The sequence below is a fragment of the Rhinolophus sinicus genome, chromosome 13 (genome assembly GCF_057876585.1).
Source record: "Rhinolophus sinicus isolate RSI-liver-muscle chromosome 13, RSI-T2T, whole genome shotgun sequence".
Taxonomy (NCBI): domain Eukaryota; kingdom Metazoa; phylum Chordata; class Mammalia; order Chiroptera; family Rhinolophidae; genus Rhinolophus; species Rhinolophus sinicus.
In genome coordinates this window covers 40409063-40430374 of record NC_142513.1, presented here as the reverse complement: position 1 = coordinate 40430374, position 21312 = coordinate 40409063, and the positions used below count along the sequence as shown (strand labels likewise).

General features: G+C 42.9%; 1 protein-coding gene across 10 annotated transcripts in view; it reads right to left on the bottom strand.

Moving 5' to 3' along the window:
* RIN2 (Ras and Rab interactor 2) overlaps positions 1–21312 on the bottom strand; it is a 245328-nt gene that overhangs the window by 117947 nt on the left and 106069 nt on the right. The window contains exon 1 of one of the 10 annotated variants that reach the window (XM_019712544.3): positions 2139–2739. The exons of 8 other annotated variants lie outside the window; for them this stretch is intronic. The gene's annotated coding sequence lies outside the window, so the exon portion shown is untranslated. Of the gene's footprint in view, positions 1–1101; positions 2065–2138; positions 2740–21312 lie in introns of those variants that run through there. One more of the 10 variants, XM_019712546.3, reaches the window with a different exon arrangement.

The window sequence follows — 21312 nt, the reverse complement described above, 5'->3', positions numbered from 1 at the left end:
GATTTCCTGCCTCAGACAGCAGTTCCTAGACTATGCCCCACCTCACTGTCCCACCTCCCGCTTCTCCAGCTGACACAGGTCTCTGATTGCTTTGTATTTGCTTGATCTCACACTCAAGTCCTAAAGGGACCAATATTAGATATCACCATAATCTGCTCCAAAGGTTATTCAGTTAATGTTGCTGGTCACAGAGGGACAGCGGAAGAATGAGGCGATGCATGTCCCAGGAAATCCTGCTGGAATGGGATGAGGTCATCCTTAGCTCTGTTAGCCCTCTCCCCCAGGCAAGGTCAACACAAGGGCACTGGGAATTAATCCTTCTATTTCCTTTTCAGAAATCAAAGATTGGAATGAAATCCTGTGTCGCTGTTTACAGAGGTCAGTTTGTGTAAGAAACAGATGTAAACAGTTTTATGATAACCTGGAGGGAAATTTAAAGGCATGATATGATTTTGAATCATAACCCTGGCTATTTGAGCTTGGAATTTCCCTCATTCAAGCATCAAGATCCAATACCTTTCCCTCTTGGTCACAAAGCCTTCAATGTAAGTAAAACACATACATACCTAGGCAGCTGGCCATGCCTGGCCAGCATGCATTGAGAAGACCTGGGGAGTGTCCCCAAACCTTCCTTACCCAGTGAGGCTGGACCAGCAGTAATTATAAAACCGCCCTCCCACTCACGATCCTTTCTGTTCACCACAACACAAGATGTAGCTGGTCCTAACTCCATCGCATACAGTAGAAGGACAATAAAGGAAATATTCAATGAAAATATCTCGAGCCACATTAAGGAACATTAAAAGGGGTTCAGCTGCGTGGGTGAAGTAGGAAGACACCAAAGCCACAGAAGCCAGAGCTAGTTTGCTGAGGCTTTTTCATTATTAGCTGGGGGACATAGCCAGCAGCTCCAAAGGGATGGTTCAACAAGTGGAAAAACCTAATTATTTTGCTGAGAACTACACATGCGTGAGTGAGCAACTCTCTTTCAAGAGAGGCTCATCTCGACTCCAAGATCTGCCTCTCCATTCACATCCATGGTGGGCTGCACAACCTGTGGGATCCCATCTAGGAAAAAATAATAATGCAGCGAACACCTACCCCTCCTTCTGGAACCTTCACCTATTTTAGTCATTTCTCCATCACTTGGTCACTTTAAAGGTTCAGAGTTGTCTTCCCTGCATTTCTTTCCACTTGTAATCCCTTTGGATGAAGGCCAGTTTCCAAAAACGTCCTCAGTAGACTGGTGAGCTTTGCACTGCAGTTCTGCTGACTCCAGAGGTTCAGATTCTCGGTCTCAGCCTATTAATGGAGTCCCAGCTCCACAGCCTTTGAAGTTCATCACTTATTAACAAAACCCACAGATTGGAGCGACTCCAGAAAGAAAACAGTGCTGTGTTCAGAACTAAGTGTGGAATGGGAGCCACTCTGTAACCTCGGGGAGCAAGTGATTAACTGTTTCAACTCAGAAGCACACAAATAAAAAAGTACACTTCTTGAAACCAAGCCTAATGTCTGTAATTCTTTTTCTTTCAGACTTTTTCTCGGCAAGGGGTTTGACATCGCACAGCAGTTAAGGAATGGCTCAGCAAGAGCCAAGACTTCATTCCTCATCCAGACCTATGATTCTGTTCTGTTCAGAAATCTGCCGTATACAAACCCTGTCTGATGGGCCACGACAGGCAAGGAATTTTGCCTATAGCAGCAGAGCAGTTAGGATTCCAGAAGTTTACTAGTTCAATTAGCTGCCTGAAAAATGCATGCGTGCACCTCAACTTGAGCAGTCCTCAATGAAACATGCAGTTTGGATTCTGCACGGAGCAGGCAGATCCATCACATTTCTTCAAAAAGATGCAGGTCGCATCAACTCCTTCTTTAAGAGGCTACTCCAGGATGGAGATGTGAGCAGGTGATCAGAACAGGCTGCCCAGTGTTACAGCAGGTTCTTCCCGCAGAAGAAACTCCAAATAGACAGCACATCATAGATTATTCTAATTCTTAAAAATAAAATTCCTAAGAGCACCAAAGAAGTTCTGGATTAGGGTCTTTCTTGTTGTAGCAAGAGTTTCCTTTCCAAACCGTAACCTCTAACACCTTGGCTCAATATGAACAGAAATTTAATAAAATTTAAAAATTACCTCTTCCCATTCACGGTTACCACCTCTCCTTCCAGGGGTTACACCAGCAGTGTCATCTTAAAACCACTTCAGTAACAGGCCAGGTACCGTAGTTTGAGAGGCTATACAATTCCTCCAGAGTTAAGACGGTGGAAGCTTGCTGCTTTCTGGGTTTCCTTGAAGGGTAAAGCGGATTCTTGAAAAATCAGCCCAGCGTGTTCAGTGGCTCTTTCCAGATGCTAGCTAAAAGCTAGCAAAAAAAAAAAAAAAAAAAGTCCTAATGGGACTAAAGGACACTGCAAACATTTTGGAGCTGCCAAGCCTCTTCAATAACACCACTGAAGGAATGTAAACGAAGCTGGTTGCTCCAGTCACTAAAGGACAAAGGCAGGAAGTGATTATTCCTCACTCTCCAGAAACACCAGGCTCTGCCACTTTAGACCTAGCTGTGGCTCCCCATGTGGCCCCAAAATCCACAGCTGGAGTGAAGATCTCTCCTGAAATTTCAGCACAAAGGACTCCCTGAGTCATCCGGCCAGGCTTCAGGCTGCCTTGACTGCCGTGGAAAGAGACTGTTGAAGGTTGGCTTTCCAGCCCATTCTATAGAGAGCCACTGAGGACAGGCGCTGAGGCTCCACTGCCTGGACTTTGGCTGCAGGCTGGCTGATGGGGATAGGAACACCGAGTGCCCAATATCCTGTTCACTGATCAACGGAGCTGGGTTGAGTCACTGGCGCTCTTCCAGCTTTTGCTCTACCTGGCCATAGGCCAGATCTTGGCAACACAGAGGGTCTGAGATGTGTCATCCTCCTCTCCTATTCTCCCCCTCTTCTCCTCCTCTCCTCTTCCTGCCCCTCCCCTCTTCCTCTCCACCCTGGATTTATTTAATCAAACTATAGCTTCCTATTTTATTTGCCTGTGAGCACAAGTGCAAACCTACAAGATAAGCAGCAGTAACACTTACACGTTGGCATCCATCACTCATAAGTGCAATTTACAAGAAATGTAGCTTCTGTAAGTCAGGGGTTCTCCTCTCTAAGCTGCTGTGAGAATTGCTACAAAAGCGTTCTCATCACTATCTTTTTGTTCTTTCTAGGGAGGCAAAATGAACTTCAGTTCTTAGTAAACAAGATCTCATTACTATAGTTACTTTACAGTCAAAGTGACTGAAGTAGGAGAAAGTGACTCACCCCTGGGGACCTGTCAGATCAAGGCCAATCCCAAGAAACGCACTTCACTTTCTCACCTGATGATGGCAAGTTCTCTCTCTTTCTGTTTTTCTTTTTTTTTTTGTCTTTGATAAGAGAGGTAGAAGCAAGTGGGGTGGCTCTGTGTCTGGATCCAGGACAGGTTTCTTAATATTTCCGTGATTCTCTTTGTATTACCACAGCTTTTATAAGTTGTACAGAAAACCTCTATTCCAGGCTCTGGCTTGACAATTTGTTATGTGAATTTTTAAATTTATTTCTTTCTTTAAGCATCGTGAGTCACCATCCAGCACTGATTTTCCCTCTGTCAATAGTCAAACTTTTTTTTTTTTTTTTTAAAGCAGACCATGAATACTATTCATCCAAAAGAGAAAGCAGTTTGTGGGAAGAAATCAGAAGCAAAGACCTGTATTCCCAGCCTCCTCACTCAGTAACTGTGTTTTTAGAAACACTGTTCAGTTTTCCCAAGAATAACCAAGGATAGTAATTATTATTATTATTATTATTATTATTATTACGAAGGTGCTCCAGGGTGAAACAGCATTTCTGCTGTTCACACAATTGGCCTGTAAATGGGGCTAATTCTGGTGGAGGTCTATCCCATCCCTCTTTGGAAAACTGGTGTCTCAGAAACTCTTGCCTCATCCACAATGCAGAAGTTCTGCAGGTGCCCACATACTGAGGTGAGGTCACTTCCACCAACAGCAATGTGCACCGCCCTGGGCAACAGATGGGCAGCTTTGCTGGCTAGAAATTCCTCCTTTTTTTTTGGATGGGAAACTGCCTCTCTTCTCTTATGTCCCACCCAATGCCCTCATTTTATTCCTTGGTAAAAAGGTGGATCTCTCTTCCACATCCCTGCAGACATGTCGATTCCTCCCTTGAGAGAGAGCTTCTCCTGAAGATGGTGCTGACCTCAGGGTTGGTGCACTCTACCCACCAGGAATAGGGCTGAGAAAGGACAGGGGGCAGCTACTCCCAAAGTAATTCTCTTTTGGCATTTCAAAAGTGTGTGTCTTTTCAAACCTCCTACCTTGAAAGCTCCAGGTGGTAAGTGGTGACACATCCTGCACACATGTGCAGTGACTTTGTGCATACAATGAGGACGCTTCATATGCCCACTGGCTCTTAACCCAGAGGACGCCATGGACAGGAAGCCACACACTCCAGGTTTTTCTCAGGGTGTACTTGTCAACCTGTGAGCACTTGAGTTTAGAGCTTTCTTTTCCAAGGTATACTCTATTACCCAGTAATAGACCATTATCATTCTACTCTCAATACTCTTCATTCTTCTAATATTTTTTGTTTGGTTAACTAACAGCTTACTCATATGTCATTAGTGGAGCAAAGAGTAAGGAACATACGCAAAATCCAAATTGCTTCATAAAAATGTCCTGTTCAAGAGGGAGATCTCATGTTAAGTACTCTTACCACAATAAATAAAATAAAAATGTCCCAGGTTAAAACCACCTCTATGAAGGAAAAACAGAGGGTCATCATCCCTATACAATAAACTAGCCCCCTAGGGCATACATTGCCTGGAATTTCATGTACTAATTTGCTACTGTTTTCTTCATTTTGATCCTGCTTATGTTTCTCTTTCCAAACTCTCCACTTCACCGTTAGGATATTTACCCTCCCCTTTAAACAATAATGTGCTGAAAAATGTTTAACAACTGGCTTTCTGGGGAATAAAAGCCCTAATTTTTTAGCATTGGCCTATTTTTTGGTGTAAACACTCCTAATCACGGCAATTTCAAGCTACCAAGGCGACATCAAGAGGCTTGCAAAATGCATGAAAATTGAACAGTAGGCGCTAGTGAGCAGGAAGCACTGACCCCAGTTCACTGCTGCATTTCATTCCCCCATTCTACACCACAAGGTCTCTGAAGGGCTTGCTTTTATTTCATTCTTCATACACTGAAGTAATAAAAAATAGCAGAAGAAACTGGATCTCTAGACTGAAACCAGTTCTTTATCCATAAAACCGCATTATTTGTCCCTAGTAAGACATGAAATATTTCTGGCTGTCATCATAATCAAGTTAGATGGTGCCATCAGGAAAACTGGTAGGAAGCTGCATGTTCAGCCTGTAATTTACACTTAGTAGGGTCCACTTCTTCGGAAATTGAAGAGAAGATCTTCCATTAGCCAATCAGACATTGGGGATCCTAGCTGCCTTATTCAGAGTAGTAGCTTACACAATACCTTGCACATATGTGCTCAGTAAATATTGGATATGTAAGTGCATGAGATTTCACTGAGAAGTCATCTAGGTTTCAAGGAATGGTTTTTAAAGAATGGCTCCCTCAAAGCATAAGATGACAGGAAGAACCACAGATTCAAGAATGACAAGGTAAGATCAAATGCCAGGAACATACACACCATTCTGTTGACTTACATAATGTTCTGGAAAAAAAAAAATTTATACCATTTTGAAACACAAAGATGTTAATTTAGGGAATCCACATATTCTGTCTGTGGTTGGATTTTTCATTTCCTACAGAGCCTGTGATCTGGAGGCCTTTCCTCTCTATATGACATACAGACCTGCTCTGTTCTCTACAAGTCCCTAGCCAGTCATATTTCTCATCTCTTTCATTTTTGCACAGATCAGAATTCTAGAGAGGTTACTAGGTATGTGTCCAAGCCAACACATTTTCATTAGAGATCACAAAACAAAAAAATCCATCAGAACAGATGGAAAATTCCCAATGAAAGAAAAGTGGCCGAGTAAATGGACTTCTCAATGTGTTTGCGCATATACTTGTATCTGTATGTTATGAGGATTAGAGACTTAAAATTCCCATCCCTGCCCTTAAGAAGTGGGCTGGAAAATAGTTGGGCTCCCTCTGAAAAATGCCCTCCCCTTCTAAACCTGCAGGTTCCATGTGGGACAGTCAGTGGAGGCACATCATCCAATATCAAAATAATAAAATACCACTATACCTTCTATGCATAGTACATGCCCTGTTAACATGTATTAATACCATCTCACATCCAGAATCCAGAAATTATTAACAGAGATGCATAAAGAAAGAAACAGTTGTTCTCCAAAATAATTTAATATTTTATGTGTCTACAAGAGTCATGGAAACCCACATAGCTCAGTGAGACTCTCGGTGATATTTCTGCCATCACCCAAAAGGTGGTTTTTGTGTCCGAAGTTGTGCCTCAGAAATTCAGACACGTTTAAAAGTTTCTCTCGGCTGACCAATGGCATTCACATCTTTTGCTGGGAGAGACAAGTACATATGATTGGGGTATTTCACAAATCCAGTTTCTTATTACTGAAGTTTTGCACAGGCTACAACTATCAGTTTCTTCAAGGCTCTGCATATTCTCTTTGAAGCTTAGGGTTTTTCTCTCAGTGGTCTGCCCCCATCCTACCTTCTGGGGCAGGTGTCTGACCACACTTATGGCAGGGAGGGCAGACTAGGCAGGCATGGTTAGCATGGAGGCCAAGGGGAAGGAGGCAGCAGGATCACCCTTCTTCTAGTGGGAGTATTTGAGGGTAAGTACAAACTCACGTCTGAGAGAGACTGTTTCATGTCATAATGATAACCTTGAGGTCAGACTTCTGGAAAAAGAAGAGCAAAGGACAGAGGGTCAATGAGCCCATGGATGGTTGGTCTGAATAGACACCGGCTGTAGGGGGCCACTGACCTTGTCTGGGTTCTCTTGCCTCCCAAGGGGGTGCTATATTTTCAGGGCCTAGGGCAAGAGAACAAATGGAGGCTCATAGACTTTATGTCTGAATTTTTTCAAGTTATAAATCAATACTATATTAACTAAAATGTGGTCTATTCTCCTACCATGAAAAATGTACCTTTATAAAGACTTAGAAGGCCCAATTTCAATTTAAAAATTTTAGACTCTTCATTGTTCTGTGCTGAACGTGGGGACATGGGGTGATCCTGAACCTGCCCATGGCTTACCACCCTTCTCTTCTCTCTGACAGCTCTGTGGGTACCCCAGCCTTCCTGTCCAAGCACTATCCATCTAGTATTCCCTTCCGAACCTTCTAGCCTGTGTAGGCAGTGCAAGCAGGCTTGGACACGTGGGCAGGGAGTCCAGAGTGTGTGTATCTGGAGCAAGGGGAGGAGAGGAATGTGGGCTCCAGGTTGACCCAACTCTTGACTAAGTAGTACTGTCCTTCTATGGGGAGGGGTGAGGCTGAAGTGGGACAAAGTGCATGGCCCAAGGCAGAGGCCCCTCGTACCCAGGTCTTAGGACACTACTGGGTGGGAAAGTTAGATCATCTTAGGGTCCATGAGAGAACGGACACAGCACTACTGCTTTTGTTCCTCTTCCCCCCTCACCCAGTTTTGGTCTGCAGAAGTGTAAGTTTTAGTCGCAAGAGGTCCTGGTCACGCTCTTATGGCACTTGGAGAAAACAGATGGGCTTGGATTCAACGGCCCATAGGCACCCTAATTTCTCGCTAGCTCTTAATTCTAATTTAAGAGGTCATGCTCGCTCCTTAAAAGCACCCCAGCTACTGTGCTCCTTCCTCTGCCTTTCTTCCTTTGGCTATTCTAAAACACCATATATGAGGTCTGACAATTAAGTCCATGAACTTGTTGCAACAATGTTGCTAACATTTTTTTGGTACCAGAGGGATTATTCATTATGAATTTGTACCAACTGGACACATTCCTGTTAACCAAGTTTACTATTTGGACATTCTTAAAAGGCTGTATGAAAAAGTTAGACAGCCTGAACTTTTCGCCAACAATTCATGACTCTTTCATCACGACAATGCATCAGCTCACACGGCGCTGTCTGTGAGGGAGTTTTGAGCCAGTAAACAAATAACTGTAGTGGAACACCCTCCCTACTCACCTGATCTGGCCCCCAGTGACTTCTTTCTTTACCTGAAAATAAAGGAAATATTGAAAGGAAGACATTTTGATGACATTCAGGACATCAAGGGTAATATGACGACAGCTCTGACGGCCATTCCAGAAAAAGAGTTCCAAAATTGCTTTTAAGGGTGGACTAGGCACTAAGCGTCAGTGCATAGCTTCCCAAGAGGTACTTTGAAGGTGACCGTAGTGATATTCAGCAATGAGGTATGTTGCACTTTTTCTAGGATGAGTTCATGAACTTAATTGTCCGACCTTTACTAAGGAACTACCATTTTAGATCTCCTCCTCCAATCCTGTCTTAAGCCTAAACCAGCTGCCTTTCTCCTCCCAGAATCCTCATCTTTGGAGGTCAATACACACCCAGTAAGTATTGAACAATACGTCAGCCCTGTGCCTGAGATCAAGCCCCCATATGTACATTAGCTTTGGGTCTGGGGATATTTTATGACCCTCTACAATCCACTTTTATTGACCTTGAGGTACTGCAGATAACAGAAAAGCAGAAAATATGCCTGAGAATCACCCCAAGCTGATTATCTTGGTAATACACAGCCTCACTCACTTTGGGTGACTATAATGGGTCTCCAGCAAAGAGGAAGATTAGAGGTTAATGTTTTTATCTTCCTGAAGACCTTACCCTCTTGTTCTCCAGAAGGCTGAAAGTGCTTTTGTTAAGCCAGGAAAGATAGTTTATATCTGCTTCAATGCTGGCCTAAACCAACCTTCTCACAGTCCCCATTGGCCGAACCCAAATTTGGGGGGTGGGAGGTGGAATTGGATAGAAGAGAACTAACACCCCACCACTCTGGGGACAATGAGTCAGTTGGCATCTGGCGTATGTTTGATTCACAAAGGGCTTTTATCCATATAGCCCCATTTTGCCTGCCTGTTATGGCATCACAGTCTATCTAGCATCTCTGTAAACAAGAGGCTCCCCCACAGCTGAAAGCTTCTGTTTTAACCAAGGTTTTCTCCACAGACTCTGTCCTCAATTAGGGCTTCCTGCTCCCTGTTTTTCATTATGTTCTATGCCGTTATTATTTAATCGATGTATACAAAGAGAATAGACAGAAGTCAAATCATTCAGTTGGCAGGCTTGTGCATTATTGCTGGATTGCAACTATTTATCTTGTCTGGTTCCAATTAAAAAAAAAAGCAAAAAACACCAGCATTTGTGGCACCCTCTTCCTCCTTTCCTGAATTCAACCTCCTTTTCTGAACTCAGAAATATCTGTCTACAAAAAGTACAAAAAGAGGCACTAATTTTTTCATTTCTTTCTCTCCAAAATGTAGCTTCGAATGCTGACTTTCCACTTAACATTCCGTTCCTCTGAAGTCCATGCTCCCCTCTGTTAATGACAACACCAGAGTTGAAAACTCAGCGGGATGGACTTCAGCCCCCTGCACATCAATCACTCGGAGTTCTGCATAGTCTTCTGGTCCAAATGTCTCTCATCTTCCTTCCCATTCTCCATATCCACCCAGGCCTTGGAACGTTGCAGCCTTAATGGTTTCAGCAGCTCCATAACGTCTGTGTGTCTCCATGGCCTGTGTCGGCTCCATGCCATCCTGTAGGCCACTCCAAAGGAATGGTCCTTTCCCAGCATTCTGCTGCCCGACTCACAACCCATTTCTTTGAATTTAATATACATATTCTCTGGTCAGGTATTCAGGACCCCTTTATGATCTGTTTCCAACCCAATATTCCAATCTCAGCAGTGATGTGTGTGTGTGTAGATTGGTTATGCCCTCTCCAGAACAGAGATCCCACAAACGTGGAGATAGAGAACATTCCTGACTAACACCTACCTATTCTTGTTGAGTATTTTCACACATGACATTTGCATGCTGTTGCTCTCAGCCACACTGCCAAACCTAAACCAACAAGTGGTGAGTGGCCTAAGTTGGCAGTTCCATGCAGGTGAGATTCTGAAGCCACATCATGCACTGTGCACTGCTACTTAGGAGCAACAGCGACATGCCTCACCCTGAACCAGCTCCTTCATCTCCCAGATTCTGCAGCTCTGAGCTGTGTGTTCTTCCAGGGGTCCCCAATAAGATTAGGCTCTAGTCTCTCCAGTGAGGGCTGGCTTGATAACACACCCTTTTGGGGTTGCCTTTTCTTTCTCATTTCCACACTTTCCTACCAGTAGTCCCTTTACAACCCCTACCCTCCCCGCCCCAAAAAAAACAACAAAAAGAAAAACTATTTGCACTTGAATTCTTGCCTCAGAGTCTGTTCTTGGGGGCCCTCCAACCCAGACAATCACAGCTAATCACAGACACATGCACGTGCACGCACACTCACACTTGATAATGCACTTTAATAGTTGCTTCTTCTTTCCTGTCTCCCAGCCCCATTTTCCTTCTGGTGTCCCCCTGAGATCACATCCCAGTAAATGACCTGGACTTGACTCCTTGTCTCAGAATCTGGTTCACTACTCCTCTTGGAATCCTACTCAACTGGTACTGAATTTATAATTAATGGAAATATTTTTGCCGATGTAAAATCCAGAAAAAAAACACCCCATAATTTGAATGAAATTTGTCTCTGTAAGTAACCACCATCCTTTGTGAGTGTAACTAACACTATCCAGTTAAGAGTGATAAAAAAATTGAAGACTTATTTGCAAATTGTTGCAAATAAGTTAAAATGTTATGTTCCATTCAATGTAACTAAAGACAACTCTATTTTGAACAGAAGATTTAATTTTAATTAATACAAAAATCTTTTTTCTTTTCTAGACCTTACAAGATAAATTTAAAGACTATGAAGTGTCGCCAAATGATCAGTCCTCTCAGGATACGCATGTACTTTGGTTCAGCTCTGCTCCCATCTGACCACAATTAAAGCTTTTAAAAAACTCCTCCTATTTTTCTCATCACAATCCCTGGCTTATTTCTCCATGGAATCAGCAATTAATCCCACAATATAAATGGGCACTTGAATCAGTGAGGTGTTTTTATGTTGTAACAGAAAACTCAATTCAAAATGGCTTAAAAATAAAGAGTAATGTGTCCTTACAGATTGCTTATTAATTGCAAGAGGAATGCCAGTAACCATACAATGGAGAAACTGGACAACACCTCGACCAGGTGATGAAAATTAATATCCCCTGTGAGGGTAGACAGATGCTGTGTTCCTCCAGACATGATTCCCTGAGAATATATCAATTACAGCATATCCCAACAGGAGGCAGAAACATCATATACACCACAATTGTGGGACATTCTATAAAAGAACTGGCCTGGATTCTACAAAAATATCAGTGTCATGGAAGACAAAGAAAGGTTGAGGAATCATTCCAGATTAAAATAAAGAGAACTGACTCCCCCGAAAAAAAAGATGTGATCCTGGACTGGAGAAAGAAACATGCTGTAGAGAACAGTATTAGGAAAACTGATAAAAATTGGTATCTGTGATTTGTATAAAAATACCATTATTAATTATTAAGCTCCATTCTTGCATGGTAGGACTGTGAGAATGTAAGAGCATATCCCTGTTCTTAAGGATTGCATGCAGAAGTAGTAGGAAAGGGGCTTGATTCTGTGAATTGCTCTCAACTGTGTCAGAGAAGGATACAACAAATGGGGCAAAAAGGTTCAAATTGGTGAATCGGCATAAAGGGCAAACGAGTTCTTTGAACTCCTCTTGCAACTTTCCTGGAAGCTTGAAATTATTTCAAGATTAAAACTTAAAAATCACTAAGCAATAAAAGTGACTCAGGGACGTAGTAGAGTCCAGTGGTGGGCTCTGTGACGCATGGACCAAGCCAGCTGCTCCATGGTTTCAATGCGGACCTATTTCCCTCACCTTTTCTGTCCCTGGTTTTGCCTTCTTGGGGTCAGTGCTGCTTACCCTCAGTGTGGCCCCTGGTGAAATGGCTGTGGCGGCTCCAGGTTTCATATCATAAAATATGAAGGTGACATATCGAGATAACAGTCAGCTCCTTCAGAAGAGTGAGTGGGGGCATTCCTTCCCAGAAACACTTCCCTCAAATTTGAGAAATCCTGCTCTAAACAATTCTAATCAAGACGTCCCTGGTACTCAGAACATGAAGTCCAGACTCTTTGATGTACCATATACTACACAGTCTTCCCCAATCTGACTCAAACCTTTATTTCCATTTTTGACTCCTCCCCGGGTCCCACCCTCATCTTTGTATCTCTGTAACAGTTTCTCTGTTTAAAGTGCCCCCAAAACTTGGTAAATACTTTCTGTCCCTCAAGACTCAGCTCAAGTATCACCTGCTCTGTGCAACCCTCACCTTGCCATTAGGTCTTCCCTTTTCTGGGTGCCCATGGCCCCTTCCAACAGCCTCCCATGACATTATAATTCCCTGTTTCTATTTATCGCCCACAGGCCATGTGCTTCTGCAGGGCAGGGCCCTGGGTATGGGCTAAAGTTTAGAGTGTGCCCAGAATATCGATAGAATGTGCACGAGTGCATAACATCTGCCTGCGGACACCACATGCTCCCTGGCTCACAACAATGTGTGAAATTAATTCATGAGTAAATCTGTGATAGTACTTAAAACAGTGCTGGACACTAAATAATTCACTAAAATAAAATGTTATTCAGTAAAATACATCTTAATTAGTTTGGGTATTTCACTCTGAAGGAAAATTACTCTGTTATTCAAGCCATATGGAACCACTGAGAAACTCATAATTTAGCCAATATGTGCATATGTTCTAATTTCCTGTTTTCCTCTGGGTCAGGCAATGCACGATTTGTGGCCCAGCATTTCAGCAGCCCTGGATCAGAAGAAAGGCTGTCTTCATTTTATACGGGGAAGTGGGGAAACCTCAAAAAACCCACAGTGCACAAATATCATATCACCAAAGCAGGGGACAAGCAAACTCAGCAACCGCCCAGAGGTGTCAGCTCCTGTCACAGAATTTAGTTCAGCTCTTTCCGTACCAGAGTGCCCCACACCAGACATGTGGACACTAATGGCTTTTGCAACCCCTGCCACAGAGCAGGCTGCTGATGCTGCTCTTTCCGGGCCACAAAAATGCCTCAAAACTCAGAGAGCAGGCTGAGTCACCTAGCAAGATGACATTTTCAGAGCAGTTTTTACAGCCAGCACCCAGAAAGGTCGAAATAAGCCCTCTTTGATTCATCCCTCATTTTTCATCAAATCATGGCTCTCAAAAATCTCCTACTGTGGGGTGGCCGGTTAGCTCAGTTGGTTGGAGTATGGTGCTGATAACACCAAGGTTGCCGGTTTGATCCCCATATGGGCCACTGTGAGCTGCTCCCTCCTTAAAAAAAAGAAGAGAGAGAGAGAGAGAGAGAGAGAGAGAGAGAGAGAGAGAGAGAGAGAGAGAGAGAGAGAGAGAGAGAGAGAGAGAGAAAGAGAGAAAGAAAGAAAGAAAGGAAGGAAGGAAGGAAGGAAGGAAGGAAGGAAGGAAGGAAGGAAGGAAGGAAGGAAGGAAATGTTAAGGTGAATCTAGATGATAATTTAAGAAAAATTGTCCAAAATGTCCAGACGTAATCATGCAGACATAATTTACAAGTTACATCTGTCCAGCAGAGAATAACTCCAAAAATTATCGCTTAATCACCCTGTAGGACAATAATCAGTTTCGTATCTAAGTTAGCAAGCAGATTTCAGCAGCCCTGCTTTGAACTGACTAAATTGGTATCCTACTTTGTCTCTTACTTCGAACAAGCTTGGCCATCCTGCTGATGCCTTCCTAATGGGTGAAATAAATCTTTTAAGCCATGCTCATTATATGTCTGTAGGAGAGCTACATTTTAAACTCTTTAACGATCATACTTTGCCAAAGGAAGTGTGGGTTGGAACTAAAGAATTTGGTCCTTTTTTCTTTTTCCTATATTCAGTACTGTCAGCCAGGAGGAGGAGAAGCTTTGGAGAAGTCAGGAAGGAAAGATTCAAAGGACACCGTGTTAGATGAACTGGTCGTCTTGTTCATCAGAGCCAAGCCTCATGGTTCTCAAAATGTAATCAAGTCTGGTTGTAATAAGAACCAGGAAAATCTTAACCACAAACAGATGAATATTTTGCCAAAAAGCCTGGTGCCTCGCTGGGCAAACTTAACCAAACAACTTTATGAACGTTCAACTGTTAACGCCCCACTCCAGAAAAGAGGACATGAACCCTGCAAACTAAACATGCCACCAGGAGAGTCCAAAGCCAGGATAACGTCAGTAGTAACTTTTCCTGCCTATTATGAACCGGGGTGGGGTTTGTTATTGTTGTTATTGTATCCCTTCCAGGAGCCTTTTAGATATTTTATTCTAATTGGCCCCCCATTAAATTTCAATACCACAGATGTGCTCTGTATTTGCTTATATGTCATATGCATCTCTGTAATTTATACATAAAAAGAGTAATACTTTTCGTCCCCCTTGAAAAGCAATTTTTGGCTTCTTGGGGCCAATATGGCCTCTGTTGACAATGCATGTTATAAACTGACCATTATAAACTGGGCTCTCATGGCCTCCTGATGTCTATACAGGGATCTCACCACAGCGTGGAAGGGAACACAGCGTGGAGAAGACTGCGCTCCCACCCACAGGCATCTTTGCTCTCTAGTGATGAACAACATAATAATGGCAGAAACAACAATCTGAGCACTTGCTAGATGCCAGGCACTGAGCCAAGCTTTGATATACTGTATTTTAGTCCATTGGAGCTTCCATAGCAAAATACCGCAGCTATTACAAAGACCAAAGATGTATTGCTCACAGTTCTGGAGGCTGAAAGTCCAAGACCAGGGTGCCAGTACACTCAGGTGAGGACCCTGTTTCTGGTTGCAGGCTCCTTGCTGTGTCCTCACTTGGGGGGTTAGGGAGCTCTCTGAGGTCTCTTTTATAAGGGCACTAATTCCATTTATGAGGTCTCTACCCTCATGACACAAGCACCTCCTAAAGGACCACCTCCTAATACCGTCACCTTGGGCATTAGGATTTCAACATATGATTTTGGGGGGATCTAAACATTCAGCCCGCAACATACTCTCATAGTTGTAGCAAACCTCAAGACAAAGATTCCAGGGTGAGGAATTTCGAGGTAAGATGATCCCAGGAAATACTGGTAGGGAAATGTGGAATGAGGGAGGAAAGAGAAGGTGGTTTTCAAGTCAGTGACCACTGTGGACAACTGGAGTTTAATCTACAAAGAAAATCTGGCAAATGGTGTCAAACATGAACCTCAGAGTGATCCTACCTGAATAGGTGATGGAACAGTGGTATTTATATACAAACTCCCATCAGTTGTTGGTTAAGGCCTATTCCTACTCTCTTTTGGCAGAGATGAAAATGCTACGAGCCAGAAGTCAGGTTGGTATGAACTGAAATGATAGGGCCCAAGCGTACACAGCTGGACTACACACACAGTCTTACATAATTCTCATAACATCCATAGGAGGTGGGCATCCTAAGCAGCCCAAATTGTATAGATATGTAAATGAGGCATAAAGATGTTCAGTAGTGTTCCCAAAACTAACAGTAAGAAGTGGCTTAACATGATGCTATAAATTTATACTGCCCCTCTCCTGGCACATACATGCTGCTCTTCTTGATATATATTATATATATATAATATATTATATATATGTGTGTATATATATGTATATACATACACATATATGTGTATATATATGTATATACATACACATATATGTGTATATATATAATATATATATATATTAGTTTCAGGTGTACAAAACGTAATAGTTAGACATTTAAACCCCTCATAAAGTGATAACCCATTCCCTAAGCTATGACACCTCTGACATCTTATATACCTGTTACAATACCATCGACTATCATCCCTATGTTGTACTTCACATCCCATGACTATATATACCTATATATTTAGTTATACCTGACATTCAATATTATTCTACTTCAGCTTCAGGTGTACAGCACATTGGTCAGGCATCTACACAGTCTATGACATGATCCCCCGATAAGTCCAGTTCTCATCTGTCACCTTACATGATCTTTACAATGTTGATTATATTCCCCATACTACATTAATTATCAATTTGTATTTCTTAATGCCTTCACCTTTTTCACCCTGACCCCAACCCCATTCCCATGTATCACCCTGATAGATCTACTACTTATCTGGCATCGTACCTAGTTATTACAATATTATTGACTACATTCCTTATGCTATATCCTACATCCCCACGACTACTGTACAACAACCAATTTGTTCTCCTTAATCCCTTCCCCTTTCGTTCATCCTTAACCTCCCTCCCATCTTAAAGAAGGCCCTCTAAGATTCCTTGTAATACTGGTTTGGTGGTGATGAACTCCTTCAGTTTTTTCTTGTCTGGAAGCTCCTTACTGTCCTTCAATTCTAAATGACAGACTTACTGGGCAGAGCAATCTTGGTTGTATGTCCTTGCTTTAAATATTTTCTGCCAGTCCCTTCTGGCCTGCAAAGTTTCTGTTGAGAAATCAGCTGACAGTCTTATGGGGGTGCCCTTGTAGGTAACTAACTGCTTTTCTCTTGCTGCTTTTAAGATTCTCTCTTTGTCTTTAAGCTTTGGCATTTTAATTATGATGTGTCTTGGTATGGGCCTCTTCGGGTTTATCTTGTTTGGGACTCTCTGTGCTTCATGAGCTTGTATGTCCATTTCCTTCACCAGGTTAGGGAAGTTTTCTGTCATTACTTCTTCAAATAGATTTTCAATTCCTTGTTCTCCCTCTTCTCCTTCTGGTACACCTATAATGCGAATGTTCGTACACTTTATATTGTCCCAGAGTACCCTTAAACTCTCCTCAAATTTTTGGATTCTTTTTTATTTTTGCTGTTCTGGTTGGGTGTTTTCTGCTACCTTATCTTCTACATCGCTGGTTGGATCCTCTGCTTCATCTAATCTACTGTTGATTCCCTATAATATACTCTTAGTTTCCATTATTGTATCCCTTATTTCTGACTGGTTCTTTTTCATGGTTTCCATCTCAATTTTTATGCTTCCTATCTCTCTGTTGAAGTTCTCCCTGAGATCACTGAGCATTCTTATAACCAGTGTTTGGAACTCTGCGTCTGAGACATTGCTTATCTCCGTTTAGCTTAGTTCTTTTTCTGGAGCTTTGTTCTGTTCTTTCATTTGGAACATGTTTCTTTGTCTCCCCATTTTGGCTGCCTCCCTGTGTTTGTTTTCATGTATTAGGTAAAGCTGCTATGTCTTCTGGTCTTAGTACAGTGGGCTTATGGAGTAGGTGTGCTTTGGGGTTCAGTGGCACAGTCTTTCTGGTCACCTGACTCACATGCTCCAGGTGTGCCCCTTGTGTGGGTTGTGTGTGCCCTCCTCTTGTAGTTGAGCCTTGGTTGATAAGTGCACATCAATGGGAGGGACTGACGCTTGGGCTCACTGGTTGTGAGGACTGGCCTTGACTACAGTGGAAGGGCTGTTGTGCAGGGATCTGTCTCAGCAGGACTCTGGTGCCTGCCCAATCTTCCCCTTGGGTGTGTTGTACTTGGAGGTGGCTGGGTGATGCTCCAGCTCATTCTGAAGCTGACCACTGGGGGTGCCAGTCCCAGGACCACTGGTAGGTCTACTGTAGGTCTACTTCAGCCACAGCCTGTGCCCCACCCACGGCCACCCAGCCAGAGCCAGAATGAAATCCGCAGCTAGCTGCTGCCGTGCTGTGCTTGGAAGCACCTTGAGAGACCAAGCCATGAACCAAGGCTGGCTGCTGCTAGTGCCAGCCTAGGGCTACTCAGCCAGAGGTTCAGGACATGTTCAAGCCAGATGTTGCTTGTCTGGGTTCTGCGAACTTTTGAGAGACCCTACGAAAGTCTGTAGCTTGAGTCAAGGCAGGTGGCCTGCATGAAAAAGCCAATGAAAGCAGCATGGTTGTGCCTGAAAGTTGGGTGGGGCCACGTCTCAAATTGCCAGGGAGTGGAGAACTAATGGTGGAGACTCAGAAATGCAGCCTCCTGTGTGAGCTCGCTAGGAAGGGAGAGGGCTCAACAAAGAAACAAAGGCCTCTGTCACCTCCCTTGTCCAGAAGAAAGCCACCTCTCCAACCCCTGTCCCAAGCCAGACAACTCAATTCTCTACCATTTCTCCCTGCCGACTTTCCAGCTGCTGTCCCAGTGCTGGAGCTCAGAGTGAGTGATTCCATTGGTGAATAAGTTGGTGCACAGTCCCTTTCAAGAGGAGCGCCTGGGAGTGTAGCCATGCTCTGTCTCACTCTGTCACAATCTCTGTTGGTTTTCACAACCAAAATGTATGGGGACTTCTTTTCCCGGCACTGAAATCCTGAGCTAGGGTCAGGCTGGGATCTCTCACTCCTTTAGGGGATGGGGGGGACCTCCACAGCTGAAACAGCCCTCCCGATCTTTAATGGTCACACCCAGGTGTGGGACCAGCCTGTTTCGTGTCTCTGACCTTCCTACTAGACTGGAGGTGGCTTCTTCTGCATGTCCTTAGTTGAAAGGCTCAGTTCAGCTAGATTTTAGGTGATTCTCCATAATGGTTGTTTTGTAGATTACTTGTCATTTTGATGTGGTTGTGAAAGAAGATAAACACAGAGTTTATCTACTGCACCATCTTGGTTGTCTGCTTGATTTTTTCCTATTAGAATTGACTCAACAAATTGATAAAGCTCATGTGATAGTGATCATCTCATGTAAACCCACAAGTTGGCAAGGAGGGGAAGGGTTTATGGAAAAGATAATGAGTTGAATTTTGGAATTTTTGAGTTTGAATTGTCAGTAGAACATCCATGGGGAAAGTTCAGAAGGCAGGTACATCAATGGATCTGACTCTTGAGAGGGGACAATGTGCTGGTGATACAGCGTAGGAGTAGTCAGCATGTACATGTGTTACGGACTGACTTTTATCTCCCCAAATTTATTTGCTTAAGCCTAACCCCCAGTATCTCAGAATATGACTGGATTTGGAGATAGGGCTTTTAAAGAGGTAACTGAGTTAAAATGAGGCTGTTAGTGTGGACCTAGTCCAATCTTACCACTGTCCTTATAAGAAAAGGAGATTAGGACATACAGGGAAAGACACCAGGGCCATGAAATAGAAAGGCCATACGAAGAGGAAGCAAGAGGGTGGCCATCTGCAAACCAAGGAGAGAGGCCTCAGAAGAATCCAATCCTGCCAGCACTTTGATCTGGAACTTCCAGGTTCCAGAACTGACAGAAATAAATTCATGTTGTTTACGTCACCCAGTTTATGGTATTTTGTTATGCAGCCCTAGCAGACTAATATGACATGGAAACTTTTGTCATGGAATAGAGGGATCTACATGAGAGCCAAGGGAAGGTTTCATTTCAAGACACTGTAATTATAAAACGGAGCCAGTGCTGCAAAGTAGGCAAGAAAGACAAAGACTGAAAGCTATCTGTTGGGTGTGGCAACAGAAAAGAAGAGCCAAAGAAATGGAACGGAAATGGGAAAATTAGCATTTTATATGTACTATCCTATTTGATCCTCTTGTCAATATTAGGATCGAGGAATCATCTTGCCTAGTGTCCTACAATTAGACTAAATGGTAGATCCAGGACTAGACCCATGTATGTTTGACTGCCAGGAGCCCTCTCTAGTATACCATGCTCATCTATCCCACTCCTGAGGGTGGAAGTCCATGGGCATCTCTGCAGCCTCATCCAGCTCATGTTCTTGGAAATTGAGTGGCTACTCCCACCTTGTTCCTGCAAATTACTATCTCTTAGGAAATTCAGCTCCATTCCTATTGTCTCAACAAACCTTGGAATGGCAGGGCATGGAGAAATGTTCTCACTATCTAGCTGTTCTGCCTTCCCAGGAAACCCTCGCAGTCTCACGGCCTCCAAAGCCCATCTCCCAAGCCATGCGTCTCAATTCAGCTGCTCCTACCTAATCTTAATCCAATTTGGGACATAGGCTTCTGTCCTCCACAGAGTTTATAGTAGTCCTGCCTTCTCCCTGTATGTCCTGTGCCTCCTGCCAACTCCCACTTGGCTCTGTCCCCACTGTCAGGGCAGTTCCATCCAGGCACTGCTAAGGGTCTCATTATGAAAAGCAGAGCTCAATATTTACCATGGACTGTAAGAAAACAGATGAGATCATGGCATGATTGAAATTGATCTTTTTAAGGAAAACTTATAGAGAATGGGGGAGGAGTCAGCAAATTGGGGATGGGTAAATGTTATTCCAAGTGAAAGTTTTATTTCCTGAATATGGTAATGAAAACATTATTAAGATGATGGTTTTTGAGCATTTAGAAGAAAAATTATGGCCACTAGACATTAGCATGATGTCTCTAAAACATGAACATTGTTGACTTTTTAGTGTTTCCACACAATAGATCAGGAGCTCTGAATATGGAAGAGTTCGATTTTATAAAGGAGTTTGACAAGACTCTGAAAATATTCTAAGAGATACAGTGTGAGCTGGATAGCAATATAAGTAATTGTCCAGTCACCCAACCACAAAGTCACTAGAATATAGCTTTCCTTTCAGGTCTTTGGACCAAAATCTATTAGTGTTAGGCCACTTGTTTCAATCTGTTCTGTAAATCTGCAGATTTCACCTTCCTAACTTAACCTCTGGCACATTTCCTGCCTCACTCAGATTGAGCCTGACCTGATTTCCATTCTCTGTACTCAAGAAAACACACTGATTTTGGCATACAGTTGAAGAGAAACAGGTTATTAGAGAAATGAGAAGTAGGCAAAGATTTCCTAAATAGGACATAAAAAGCACAAACGGTCTCAATAAAAAAAATTCTCAAAGAGATAAATTTGGATTTCATTAAAATTAAAAACTATGTTCAACAAAACACATTATTAAAAAGTGAATGAATAAGCCAAAGAATGGGAGAAGATATTCTAAATACATACATCTAACAAAAAATTTATGACCACAATTTATTTTAAAAATATGCAAACCTGCCACTATGGAAGGCAGTGTGGAGGTTCCTCAAAAAATTATGAATAGAAGTACCCTATGACCCAGCAATCCCTCTCCTGGGTATCTATGCAAAAAATCTGAAAACATTTATACATAAAGACAAGTGTGCTCCAATGTTCACTGCAGCTTTATTTACGGTAGCCTAGACATGGAAATAACCAAAATGTCCTTCGATAGATGAATGGATAAAGAAGTTGTGGTATATATACACAATG